Source organism: Phocoena sinus, chromosome 12 (assembly GCF_008692025.1).
Source record: "Phocoena sinus isolate mPhoSin1 chromosome 12, mPhoSin1.pri, whole genome shotgun sequence".
Classification (NCBI taxonomy): Eukaryota; Metazoa; Chordata; class Mammalia; order Artiodactyla; family Phocoenidae; genus Phocoena; species Phocoena sinus.
In genome coordinates this window covers 61,423,274-61,437,012 of record NC_045774.1, presented here as the reverse complement: position 1 = coordinate 61,437,012, position 13,739 = coordinate 61,423,274, and the positions used below count along the sequence as shown (strand labels likewise).

Here is a 13,739-nt window from a genome sequence, read left to right as displayed (position 1 = left end):
TTTAAAAAGACTATTAATAGTTGTCCCGGTCAAGGTATCAAGCTATCATTTTTTTGACAGGGCCAGAAAGTCATACATACAGGTCATTCATTCATTCATGTATTCACTCATTCATTCACCAAGTAGATCAAGTCAGTATAGTATCTACAGAAACATTGGTCAAGCTGTTCAATTTTGCTTATATCATGAATCCTTGCACTGTGCTGATGACAATTTCATGGGTGAACAAGGAGATGCCTATCATAAAGTTTGACCAAAGGCTTCTCAGTATAGAAAAATGCTTTGATGTTACGTAAAATTTTTTCTTCCCATAAAATTCAGCACTTCTTTAACAGATTCATGTGTATAATTTGCATGCAGGAAAAAAAAAAAAAAAAAAAAGCATCTGACACCAAGCTGTAATGCCACCTAAAGGAAGTAAGATTTAAAAATGATTTCTGGTCTTGTAATTACATTCATTCTATTAATTTGTTCCCTTGAAAATTTCTGCAGTTATACTATTACAGAAGATTCTAATCTTTGAGTTTTTTTTTTAAACTGAATGCACTCGAATTTTGTTCAATACTTTTCCTTATTTTCAAAGTGATACATTATGCATTGTACAATTTAAAGTAATGAAGAGTAAAAATCTTTTTTAAAAATCTATAACTTTAATCAAGCATATTTTCTTCTAAACTTGTCTCCTACTCTTCAAACATATTTATGTGGTTGAGATCACACTAATTATTTAATTCCTACTTTTTTTTTTTCACTTAAAGCAATATCAGGAGCATTTTGCCACATCATTAAGTACTTTTCCAAACACCATGTTAATGATTTCTAATATTATTTTTAAAGTCATTTAGTAAATAATTTTAGATGCTTTTAAGCAGTGCACAGAAGTCCTTTTCAAACCCTAGTTAAGTGTAATTTAACAAACATGCAACAAAATATGACTAAAAAACACAAAATGTATTTTATGTTTTCTGTAGAGTCAGACAGGAAACACTTTAGGTTTCAAAACTAAGCAAATCTGCCATAATAGTTCAAAAGTAGCCATGGACTGAGGATGTGTTCCAGTAAAACTTTATAAATACTGAAACTTGAATGTCATATAATTTCAGATGTCAAAAAAAATATATCCTTCTTTTGATTTTTTTTTTGATCACTTAAAAAAGTAAAAGCTATGTTTAGGTCTCAAGCCATGCAAACACAGGTTGTGGCTAGATTTTGGTTCTTGGGATGTAGTTGGCAACCTCCACTCTACAGCCTGGTTCCAAGAACCCTGGCTTCATCAGGTCTGAGAAAGTTCTGTGAACGCAGGAATATGAATATATTTTTAAGAAGAGGTAAATAGCTTTCATTAGGTGCTAAAAAATTCTTAACCTAAAAATGTTTAAGAATGACTGTTCTAGATAATATACATGAAAGCACTTTGTAAACCATAAATCATTATTAGAATACCTATTGGTACTTCACTTATGATATTTTTCACTTAGGCACCAAATGATCTGAAAAATTGATTAATAAAAATAAATATATGCCATTATCAGAATTCCACCTGAAAAACTGATACTCAAACTCAAAAAATCTTATAAACTGTGACCTAAAGAGCAACTAGATAACAAGTTAAATTACCAAACACATTTAAAACAGAATTATTGGTTATTCTGATGACGGTAATTAGAATATTTATTATTTTGTTTGGTTTTTGACTGAGCCAAGAACTTAGAAATAATGCTATTCATTTCTTCATTTTGTTTCTGTTAAGTTTTAAACTACAAACCTAGCATAATTAGAGAATCCTAATTTACCATCCTGGTTAATAAAAACTGGTATATATATTATTCTCTCTTTTCTTCCCTCCTGCCACATACATATACGCATGCAGTACAGCAAAAGGACTTAGGAATAAAGCCACCTTTATTGTAATATATGTGTGGATTTGAAAAGAGTTCTAAGACAACTGTGAAATAGACACAAGTGTCATATATGAATCCATTTATTATCAACGTTATTATTGTTAAGGCTGGGTTGGAAAACAAAGCTTTTCCCTGAGACTGCCCCTCCCATCCTGAACTGAACTTATTTGCAGTGGGGCAGAGAACTCTAACCCAGTGCCCCCTCATGGGGCTGGGCAGCTATAGTGGGCTCCCTCCAGGAAGGAGGGCAGAGTTTAGGCCTGTGCACTGGCAAATCCCACTGGAAGGAGGGGAAGGGAAGTGAGTGGCACTTGAGCAGACCCCTTTGCCCAGTTGCTTCTCAATTAAGTCGCTCCCCAGGTAGAACAGAATCAGTGAGCCAAGGGACCAACATTTTACCCCCAACACTTTCAAAAGAGAGAAATTCCTTTAAATGACCAGTATAGAAACCTGAGGGAAATGAGAGGTTCTTTTATATGATTTTTCATTCAAAAAACGATTCCTGCTTTTTTGTATAAATGCAAGTTTAATTTTAGTTTAGTATAAATTTAAGTCATCAATGTAAAGTGTTAAAATGCCAAGTAAGAGAGATTTCTAGTTGACAGCATACATCCCAGACCTGTGTTTAAGGGTATGGTCTTCAGGTGGCCAAGAAGAGAAGAGTGGGCAAATATACATTCATAGCAATGTGTAGTTGAGTTTTTAAAGCTCTGACATGTAAAAGTATCTCATTTTGTTAAGTGACCTTTTGCCTATCCAGGTATGGATAAAATGCCACCCTCCAGGTGTGGTCCCTCAAGCAGGTCTAGCAATGCTCTCTGCCTGGTCCACACTCCCAGTGGGCTGCTTCCCCACATCCACAACTGTGTGGATTCCCCACTGCTCTTCCCCACCTTTTCTTAGAGACTAGCTTTTATTCCATCTTCAAGCTACAGCTCTAGAAGTGTTACCTGACATTTTCTAGAAAGTTCCTGAAATTTCCAGGGCACCCTGTGCCTACGTCCAAGCATTTCCAGCTGCCCTCTCTTCTTTCTCCCCCGACTCCCTCTCATCCACAATATTTAGTGAGTGCCCAGCACATGCTGATAATACGCTAGACACCAGTTAGTTTGGGGGTAATATAGCATTTGTCCCGCCTGAAGCTTACTGTTGAGCAGGAAAGACGATTAACTAGGGCTACAGAGCACAGTGTGTGCTGAAGTATGGAGAGCCAGGGCCCTGAGCTGGTAAGACTGATGGGGTAGAGTAATTATTTGTGAGCCTGTCTCCCATGCCAGAGTGGAGGCTTTTCACAGGGAGAGGCCTGGTTTACCTTCACTGCCAAGCACTGTTTTGGCACTCAAGAGCTCTTTGTGAAACCTACAGAAGTAACGTTCACTGTGTTCAGAGAGCTGTTTGATATTGTTGGGTTTAAAACTGAAAGAACCAGGCCAAGGCAGATGCCAGATTTTGAAAGGTCTGAAATGCTAAAGAGCTTGGACCAGGAATGGGTCACTGAAAGTAGTGTGATTTAAAGACAGTCATTTAAAGACTCTGGGTCAGCATCTATTTATAAAATGGGAGGGGAGTGGCTGTTTGGCTCTAAACAGCCAAAAAAAGAAGCTTGTTAAAATTCACTTTGATTAGCACTGTGGGTATTTCCTTTTAAGTATTTACAAAAATTGATTTGGAAGGTATATTCCATTTTTCCTAATTTTTCTAGAAAGAAATACTAGCTCTATAAATATCCTCTTTGGAATTTAGTTTCTATCCCTGTAAAATGAGGAGCTAAAACTGATCTATCTTTTTTAGTTATGTTCTATAGTCAAGAACAAGTGATTCAAAGGGAAATAAGTTTAGCCTTTTGATTTGTGTTAGGATTTCATTTAATTTTTAAAATAGGCCATTTGGTACAAAATTCAAAGGGTACAAAAGGCTATATACAAGTGGAAAGTAAATCTCACTACCTTCCCTGTCTCTTCATCACTGTTTTTGTGGTTTCTTCAAGAGTGACTAGGTATCTTTAAGTTAAATGTCGGTTAATGAGAAGGTAAGTTTGGTTTTGATCAGTACCAAATGTTACACCACTATTAGGGTAACAAATTATATATAGTCTTAAAATTTTCTGTCTACCATTACTTTAATTCCTATATATTCTCAGCAAGGTTTATTTTTGCATAACTCATAATTGTTTTTAAGGTATTTTGATATGTATTATCTAATTTGCTCTAAAGCACCATCTATGGGTATGATTTACAACATTCTACCTTATAAGGCAGAATATAAATGTCATGTTTTCTGCCACATACGTATTTAGATGCTGTCAAAATGCCAAATGGGATGCTGATAATGGAGTAGTTTTATAAACTGTTACTATGACCTGTCCCCACAAAAATCATGAAAATGATCAACTGAGAGTTAAGAATTTGGAGAATGATTGGAAATTGTATGCATATGACAAGGGGCACTTATGCCTTATGGCCAGCCCTCAGAGGCAGGCTGCTGGGATTGCCACCCCCATCCCTGGGCCACGTGAAGGGCTAGGGAGAGCTCCTGCTACGGGCTCATAGGAGTCTAAAGGCTGCAGTGACTACTATTGTTGAAAACGGAATAAAAAGTTCCAAAGAGACATCTACACCACACCTGTATCCACTTATTAAACTGCTGGTAGACTTGAAAGACGTAAGACATTTGTTATCCTCTGACTTGCCTTACAAGTTCAGAGGAAAAGAGTGAGTATCTGGTGCCTTGTCCCTATAAATCAAGAGAAGAATGTTTACCTAGCATACTTAGAGTCACTAGGGAATCATAATGATGCCTCCCAACAGAAAATTCAAAACTGGAGGTGCTTCAGCTTATTTTCTTGGTCTTTAGCCATCACCACTTTCAATAAAGTAGAAATCCTTTAAAAATTACCATAAGTTTTATCTGCAACATTTTAAAAGATCACCCAGTAAGTGTGGGGGCACTTCCAGGCTCCATTTGGAGTATAGAAATGAGTAAGATACAGTGCTCTCAGTGAGCTTATATTATGGTCATAAGGAATACAACAACCCCCCTTCCAAAATTTATAATACAAGTTAGAATATAAGAATTATCTAAGAGAAACACAAAGGGGCTTCATTGAACATACCATAATACAACTCATAAATGTAACTCATATACTTTATATATACCTTATAATACAAGCTCATATACCCTAAAATTCAAAAATGTCTGCAGCTTTAGAACTTTTTGACAGACTCTGTTTCGGAAGGCCCAGAAATGAGCTCTTTCATCATTGTGTTTTATGAAGCTGAAGAAGGTCATAAACCAACATAATCTATAATACGCATTAATGCCAGGATACATGAAAGCCAATATATTATATAGCCAGACTTGTCTTATTCTCAGGAGAGAATTAAGTGATTGATTATGAAATCTTATTTCGTGCTCTTAAACGACTGAACATTCTTCCCAATTCGTTTAACTGGAGTTGTCATTTTTAAGCCATTTTTCGATTTAGAAAACTACTTTATAGGCTCTATTAGATAAAGAATACATCTATCATTTTATATTGGCCACCTTCCAAATAAAGCACGCTCTTCATTTCATTGGACAGTTTCTAACACTATCTTTCATCAGAATAGAAATGGTTTATTTCTCATATTTAAAAACATTTACTGGAAAGAAAATCATGGAAAGTATGTTTTGCTTGGTTCTTCTATGTTCTAAGGAGCACGCACTTTTAGGTTTTCAAGATGACATGGGTTTAAGATGCATCGACACCTGTGGGGATTGGAGCACTTGGCTCAGCTCCTCTAAATTCCTGGGTCCATGGTTATTACCCTAATCTGCTCTCAGGCACTGTGTAAATTGAATGTGTTTGCCATCTTCTTAAGGTGAATTAATTAAAGACAGAGTTTTCTCATCACTAATTTTGGAAGGAAATTAGAGTTTATTTTAAAACACCCAGGAAGGGACTTCCCTGGTGGCACAGTGGTTGGGAGTCCGCCTGCCAATGCAGGGGACACGGGTTCAATCCCTGGTCTGGGAGGATCCCACATGCCATGGAGCAACTAAGCCCGTGTGCCACAACTACTGAGCCTGTGCTCTAGAGCCTGCAAGCCACAACTACTGAGCCCACGTGCCACAACTACTGAAGCCCACGCGCCTAGAGCCCATGTTCCTCAACAAGAGAAGCCACCACGATGAGAAGCCTGCACACTGCAAGACTAGCCCCTGCTTGCCACAACTAGAGAAAGCCTGTGTGCAGCAGTGAAGACCCAACGCGGCCAAAAAAGCAAACAAACAAAAAAACCACCCAGGAAAATAAAATAGCTGTCTTGGTTTTACAGTGATCCAGTCACAATGTCTTTATAACACATGACATTGAACTCAAAAACTGAAGGAATAAACGGTACAAAAGATATTGCATTTCCTGTCTGATGAAGTACATTCCACTAGACCATAGCGAAGTTTTCATGTGATCTTGTGAACTCAAATACCTGGCCCTGTGGGGGTGATTCATATGACTAGCATGTGTTAGAGATTCAGTCCTTCCACAGGAGACTTAGTTTCTACAATGGCAAATCACACTTCTTGCTAAATATGCTTGCATTTGTCAATAGATGCAAGGGGAAGGAGGTAGAAACAGTGTTAAATAGATGAATCAATGAGCTCCCTTCCCACTGCTGAGAAAACAGCTACTAGGGCTCAGATACTGATAGTAGTTAATGAGCATGATGAAGGTGATCTTCAAATAGAAAGGAAAACCAATGAAACAAAGCAAAACAAAACAGAACAAAAAAACTGACACAACTACTACATTTAGTATTCCATACAGTACTTGTTGAATTTTTCAAAAAGCTTAGAGATGGGTGGAGGGAATACTCTCTGATACTTATATTAGATCTGCAGTGATATTTAGATTAGACTCCATCTCCAGAAAATGAGGTTGATTTGGGGGATTCACGTGCAGGAAACATCCTGTCCCTACCATGTGCTGACTCTGTGCTAAATACATTTAGATAAATCACGGCTTTTAGTTCAGTCCTTGTATATACCAAACCCCAGCACTACATGAGAACTCAAGACTTTGAGGAGATCCTGAGGCAACCTAGGAACTGTATTTGCTCTTCCAGAACACCTTTTACAGAAATAATAGCAAGGCTACAGGGAGTAGAAGGAATGACAGCTTATATCTATTGAAATGATAGTGGTTCCTTTGGGATAAAAATTGAGGCAAGCCTAATGATGGGTTTAAAAGTAGGAAGTTGGTATCTGGATAGACAGAGATCTAGATAATCCAGCTGCACCTTAAAAGGTGGTATTCTTTATGTCTTAAAATTTTTCTTATATCTCAGTGAGGAAAAAAATCAAAGATGGTATCAAACCTATATATTTTTTGAGAGTCCTACTTTTTTATTTTGTAAAGAATATAATGTTTGATAAAATGTGGTTACACTTATGTATTACCATGAACTACAATGTACCTGTTTCAGTAATCACTGCCATAATTACATGATTCTGAACGTAATCCCTCCAAGAAAATCATACAAAGCACATTTTTCCTTTATTAGTATCCACCGAACAAATTAACCAGATGGAAAGCTCTCATCAGCTGTTCTGGTTCATGGGAGACCAGTGCCATCAGGTCTCAGGAGAATTCTCATTTGACCTCTCTACACAAGACATTCAGCTTCCAACAAACTGGGCTTGTGAATATGTCCCTAGAGACTAATAGCAAGCATTCCACCACAATTCTGTGATGCTTGTTTTAGGTTATTTTTGATTGATGGCCTGAAGTTATGGCTTTAGTTATTTTTAAAATTGGTTAGTTTTCAAAAGTAGTGTTTGAGGGGTCTAGAAAATAGCCTCCTTCTTCAAAATGAGAACTACACTTATAATTGCACTTTCCATCAAGTCAAGTACACCTACAGCCAACTCACTCATGACTTTTCCATTCTAATCTCACTTGATCTGTGGGTGGGATCATAAGCAGCTAATAATGTTCTCATTTCATAGTTAAGGAAAGTAAGTGCCAGAAAGATTAAACGGTTTCCATAGCAGTAGTTTCCATGCTCGTGCTTAAGCAACTAGTGCAAAAATCTATAGCCTCTGCTTTCCAGCCCAATATTTTTCTCAGTATGTTATGTCTTGGGTTATAAGCAGAAAACAGATACGGAAGTACACACAGGTCTGTTCAACTCCACCCTCAGAACTAGGAAAAGAAACAAAGGAAAAAACTAAGAGTAGAACTTTACTAGTTATTCCAACTCCATGGTATTTTTAAATCTGTGAATCTAAATTTTCCCACTGTACAACATATACTTATTTTGTCTGGCCTAGTTTACACAGACTTTGGAGGATATATTTTTTCATATATCTCATTTAAGTCCACCCAAATTGTCAACTGTGTGTTGAAGTGAGAGAGACACACACAGTACAAAATAACTGTTACCAAATGTGGCAAAAGAAAAAGAGACATATGTATGAACTAATGGGAGCAACTTGTGTCCAGAGAGATCTGAGAAAGCTGCCGAGAGAAAGATTTTTAGCTGGACCTTGACCGAGAAGTAGGTGGTCAAGGGGGGGGGGGGGGCGGTGTGGTGACAAGAAGAAAGTCATTAGAGATAGAAGAAAAGTCATATGTGAAGGCTCAAAGATGTAAAAAGACATAGTATATTTGAAGAATAGCGAGTCACGAGAAGTGGCTAAAGCATAGGTGTGGTGTGTGTGTATCAGATGGTACAGGGTTAGGAAAGGGATGAAGAGACAGTGAGAAAAGTAGACAAAGTAGCAAAGGGTCTCTATGCTAAGTAATGGACTTTATTTTATCGTCAAAGAAGAGCTGTTGGAGGCTTTTCTCCAAGGAAGGGAGATGATCATGTGTCTGAGATTTTTCTTGAGTATTGTGGAAGATGTTCTGGAACTCCCAGGGAAATTGAGCTTATTTAGAGAGCAAAATTCATAGAGTAGAAACGTGCTTGGTTCCCCTCGGTAGAGGGAGAAACTTTTAATAATATCTTCAGTTCGATGTAAGCCACTATGGTCCATCAGAGATACGAGGAGGGCCTAAACAAAGATTTAAGGAATGCTTCTGAAGTGGAATCAACAGGATATGGTACCCAGTAAATATACGTAGGGGGTACAGGCAGGGAGAGAGGGGAGAATGATTGAAACCACTGCCTTGGCAGAGTAGGCGGATTGCATAACCACACACTGAAGATGGTTTCTATAACTCCTTATAGAGCACAGAGCAATATACTTTCATCAGTGAGGCTTCCAAAGTGCCCTTGACTGGCCATCAGCCCCTATCTGCCCTCACAGCAAGAGTTCAAATGAAAATCCTAAATGGAAAAACTAGCACAGGAAAATTCGCTTAGGTACAGTTCAAATTAAGATTCTGCATCCACTTTCCGTCTTCACCCAAGTTCCGTACATCAATCACACAAGTTTCAAAGACGTCAGCATTCTGAACTAACATTTCCCAAGAGCATTTTAATATTCCTTATGCCCTTTAGATTTCAATTCTTTCAAGTTCTTTCCTAAAGAAAAGCAGAAACAGATCTACTTCACAGAATCAGTGAAAGACCTGAACGGGCAATTGAAATAGTCATGTAGCACTCTCAGATGAACAGCAATGTATTTATACAGGCTGAATGAGGCTACTTTGAATAACCAGATGAAAATTAAGCCAGAAAACCCAACACACTTTGAACTGAAGAATAGTGCACTTTTATGTATGTGCAAAAGTAGTGATTGTGGCATTATTTTCACCCATTTAGCAAAATTTACAAATCATGTAGTAGAGATAGAAGTAATCTTAAATACCATTTACTGTATATCCTCTTATCAAGACACATAATCAATTTGATGGTTTTATATAGTACTGCCTGCCTCCACATGGAACAAAGAAAGCTATAATCAAATCAATGTAACAACTTATATTTGATATTTAGAATATAGGATATATGGTAATTCAACTCCCTCAAGTAAATAAAATTCCTCAAAACCACACCAACATAGAGACATTATTGGAAACCAGAAGGCCCAAATTATATCCTAGTACGTTTCAATTTCACCATAAAAAGTAAAAGCCCTCTCTTACTTTTGAAACTTGTAATCTCTGACACGACAGTAAGACACAGTTCGTGTCTTATTGTAAAGTAATATGACAAAGATCATACATATCGGAACCATGTTTTGGCTTTGCACACTTTCATGGTAACAGTATTGAAAGAAAGAGAGAAAACTTTGTCTCCTTCTCTCTTTTGCATCCGAAATGGTCACCCTGAGAAATTTACCCTTTGAATCAGCCCACAATTATCCCCATATCTTCGCTGTTTGGACAATAAACTCCATGACCACCATTAGCACACAAAAATATTCTCAGGATATTACTACATCCATATGGATTACTTCTCTGTTGACAAACATAAGGAAAGAACAGTTTAATATATATCAATACTACTTCTACTCATTTATCACCCACTCATTTTTTAAACTATTAAAAACAAAACATTACATATATAGAAAATAACGTTTCTAATTTATGCAAGGTATAAACATAATTTGGCTTAAGAATCAAATATTTTCCATAGTAGAAACAACTTCCTAATCCCAACTAACTCCAGAAGTTAGATAATCTTCAATTGCATCCTAATTCTTGTGTTTATCATCATCATCATGCTTTTTTAAACAGTTTTAATAACAGTTATTATGTTTAATAACATGCTACCATATATTTATCATAATTCCTAATAATCAATTTTGGTTGTTTTTTAACTTTATAAAAATGCAATCATGGTGTATTTACTATTTTATAACTTACTTAGTTCACTCAGTAGTGAGGTTTATCTGTATTAAGGAGGGCACCTGTAATTCATCTGTTTTATTGCCATACAGCAGTATGTTATATGACCATACATCTACTTATTTATCTATTCTCCCTCTGATAGACATTCAGAGTCTCCTGCTACTAGGGCTACTATAAACTATGTTGCCACGAACATTCTTTCAGGTGACCTTTGCAAGATTTTATGAGTCACACATTTAGGGGAGAAATTACTGAGTCATATGAAGGATACATATTCAACTTTACAATATAATGAAAAATTGGTATTCAGAGTGGTTTATCCATTCATCGTTCATTCTTATTTCAGTGTGTGAGTTCCAGTTGCTCCTTATCCTCACCAACATTTCATATTGTCAGGCTTGTTAATTTTTTCTGACCATGAGTACAAATTATTTCATACTGAGTTGAATGAGCTTCCTTTAGAATATCTGTCATTTTAAAATGAAAAATATTTTTCTTATATCTTTTGCCCATTTTTCCATTAGTTTATTTTTAATTCTTATTGATGTTTTATATATTCTACATTTTAATCCTTTGTCAGTTATATACGCGGTAAATATCATCTATTAATCTGTCATTTTGTGGCTTGCTTTTCATTATTAATAGTATCCTTCAATGAGCAATTTTTAAAATTATCAGTCTTTTCTGCATCTGCTAAGTATATGGCTTACTCTTTCATTTGGTAAATGTGGTAAAATACAGTGATTCTCAATTTTAAACTAAAATTGCATTCCTGGGATAAACTCAGCTTATCATGATATTAACTTTTTCATATATCACTGGATTCAATTAGTTATTGTCTGTGCTACATTTTTTGTATTTACTGCAAAATTTACTATTATGAGTATGATTGGCCTATAAATTTTTCTCATGTTTTTATATTTTGGTAATCAAAGTTTTAATGGGTTCAAAATTAAGTGGATCATGTTTCTTGTTTTTAATTATTTGGTACAGTTTGTTAATATTGGTGTTATTTCTTCCTAAATCTTGGTAAAATCTGGAGAAGCCATGTGGCCTTGTATTTTACTTTATATGTAGGCTTTTAATTTCAAATTCAGTTTCTCTAATAGTTACCAACCAGTTAAAATTTTATATTTCTTCTTGTGTCCGTTTTAATGTTTTACTTATTTTTGAAGCTTCCCATTTTGCCCAAGTGTTCAAATTCTTTAAAGTTGTTCTGTTAATATTTATTCAGATTCACCTACATACTTATAATTTTTGTTGTTTTTCACCCCTTTAAGCTTCAATCTGAGCTCAGTGTCCTTTTCCTTGAAGAACACTGTTTGGTATTTACTTTAATATGGGTGTGCTATTGATATATTCAGTTTCTGATTGTCTGAAAATATCTTTTCTTCACCTTTTTTATCAGAAGATATTTTACCTGAGTATAGACTTCTAGGTTGGCTCCCATTTTCTTTCAGCCATTTTATCTTTCCATGTCTACCTTCCATTTTTTTCTGTTGAGAAGTAGGTAACTTCTCAATATGTTGTTACTCTGGAAGTAATACTTTTAACCTACTTTTAAGATGTTATTTATCTTTGATTTTTAGTAGTTTTACCCAGAGGTGCCTAGGTTGTGTGTTTTTAGTCTGGGTGAGGGTCATAGTTTTTGTTTTGTTTTTTAAATTTGTAACATGATGTATTTTGTCAGTTTTAATAGACTGGCCATTATTTCCTCAATAAGAATTCTTCTTCAAAATACACAAATGTATCTTGTCCAAAATACACAAAACAACTCTTTTTATATGGGGTTAATAATATTTGTTGATTAAATGGAATATTAAAAAATAGACTCCTTATCGATTTCCTGTCTGTGGTATATCTACCTTCCAATCCCTTCTCTCACTATTTCCATTAATTTTCACAAATCTCAGCTCAAAACACTTCACTCATCTATTCTCAATCATCGGTGGTTATATCTTTTCTATAGAAAACATATGTTCATCTCTAGCTTGAAACTTAGGCCACTGGTGATCTTGCCCAGCCTACTCTTCCAAACTTGTCCTCCAATCAGTACCTTCTCATGCCCTGCAAGCCACTTCAAATAGATTACTTGCTGTTTTCCACGCAGGCCTCATGTATTCAAGTATAAACATCTTTCCTAATTCTGCTGGTCAGTCTCAAGTGCCCTCCCTCAACATCTTCAGGAAAGGAGAGGTTTACACAGGCTCAGATCCTGGGCTTCAGTTTCTGACAGGTGTAGGATAAAATCCTGGATTTGGCATTTTTATCAGCCAAGTTATCTTGGCCTCTCTAAGCTTCTTCATCTGTCAAATTGAGATATTAATAATAGACCCATCCTACAGGATTGTTGTGAGGATTAAGAGAGAATCTACACAAAGTGGTTAACACAGTACATGGCTCTCAGGAAACACACGGGAGCATTAGAACTCACTGTTAGTATTTTTAACAATTCCTTCAAGGATGGTAGAGGCTGCTCTTTGCCCACCACAGCACCCATCCTGCCCTGTAATCCAGAGGTCAGGAACCTGCTGCCACCGCTGATACCACTACCACGACTACCTCTCACAACCCGAAAACAAGTCCCTGGACCCTGGAAAACCTGAGTCCAGGCATTCTGAATGGGGGAAACCACTCACATTTCTACGACCCAGCCTGCCAGCAGCAACAGCAGCAGGAACGCATCACTCCCACCTTCCAATGTACACACACCTGTTTGGAGTTAGCAAAGCCACATCTGCATCCTCAACACTAGCTGTAAGAGGGTCCAGGAGTTGTCTTTAGCTGCCTGACCTCTCCAACTAGGAGGAGGATAGAGCCAGGGTTGTGAGAACCAACCCATGATAGCTACCACACGATCCATTCAAATGCTATTTTCTCTAAGTTGTTCCGGAATTTTTCCCAGCTAAAAGTAATTTCCTTCCTCCTCCTCTTAACTGGTGGTTTTTAATTATCACAGGACATTAGAACCTTCTGGGAGCTGAAAAATCCTTATTCTCATTCTCTACCCCCAGAAATCCCAACTTAATCAGTTTCAAATAGGACTGCACTTTGGAAAT

At 36.6% G+C, this 13,739-nt stretch overlaps 1 protein-coding gene across 2 annotated transcripts in view; it reads left to right on the top strand.

Annotated features, from left to right (window-relative positions):
* Positions 1-13,739, top strand: part of FHL5 (four and a half LIM domains 5) — a 36,761-nt gene that overhangs the window by 6,094 nt on the left and 16,928 nt on the right. Inside the window, exon 2 of one of the 2 annotated variants that reach the window (XM_032651460.1) lies at positions 8,502-8,505. The exons of the other annotated variant lie outside the window; for it this stretch is intronic. The gene's annotated coding sequence lies outside the window, so the exon portion shown is untranslated. The remainder of the gene's footprint in view (positions 1-8,501; positions 8,506-13,739) is intronic. 2 annotated transcript variants of the gene reach the window in all.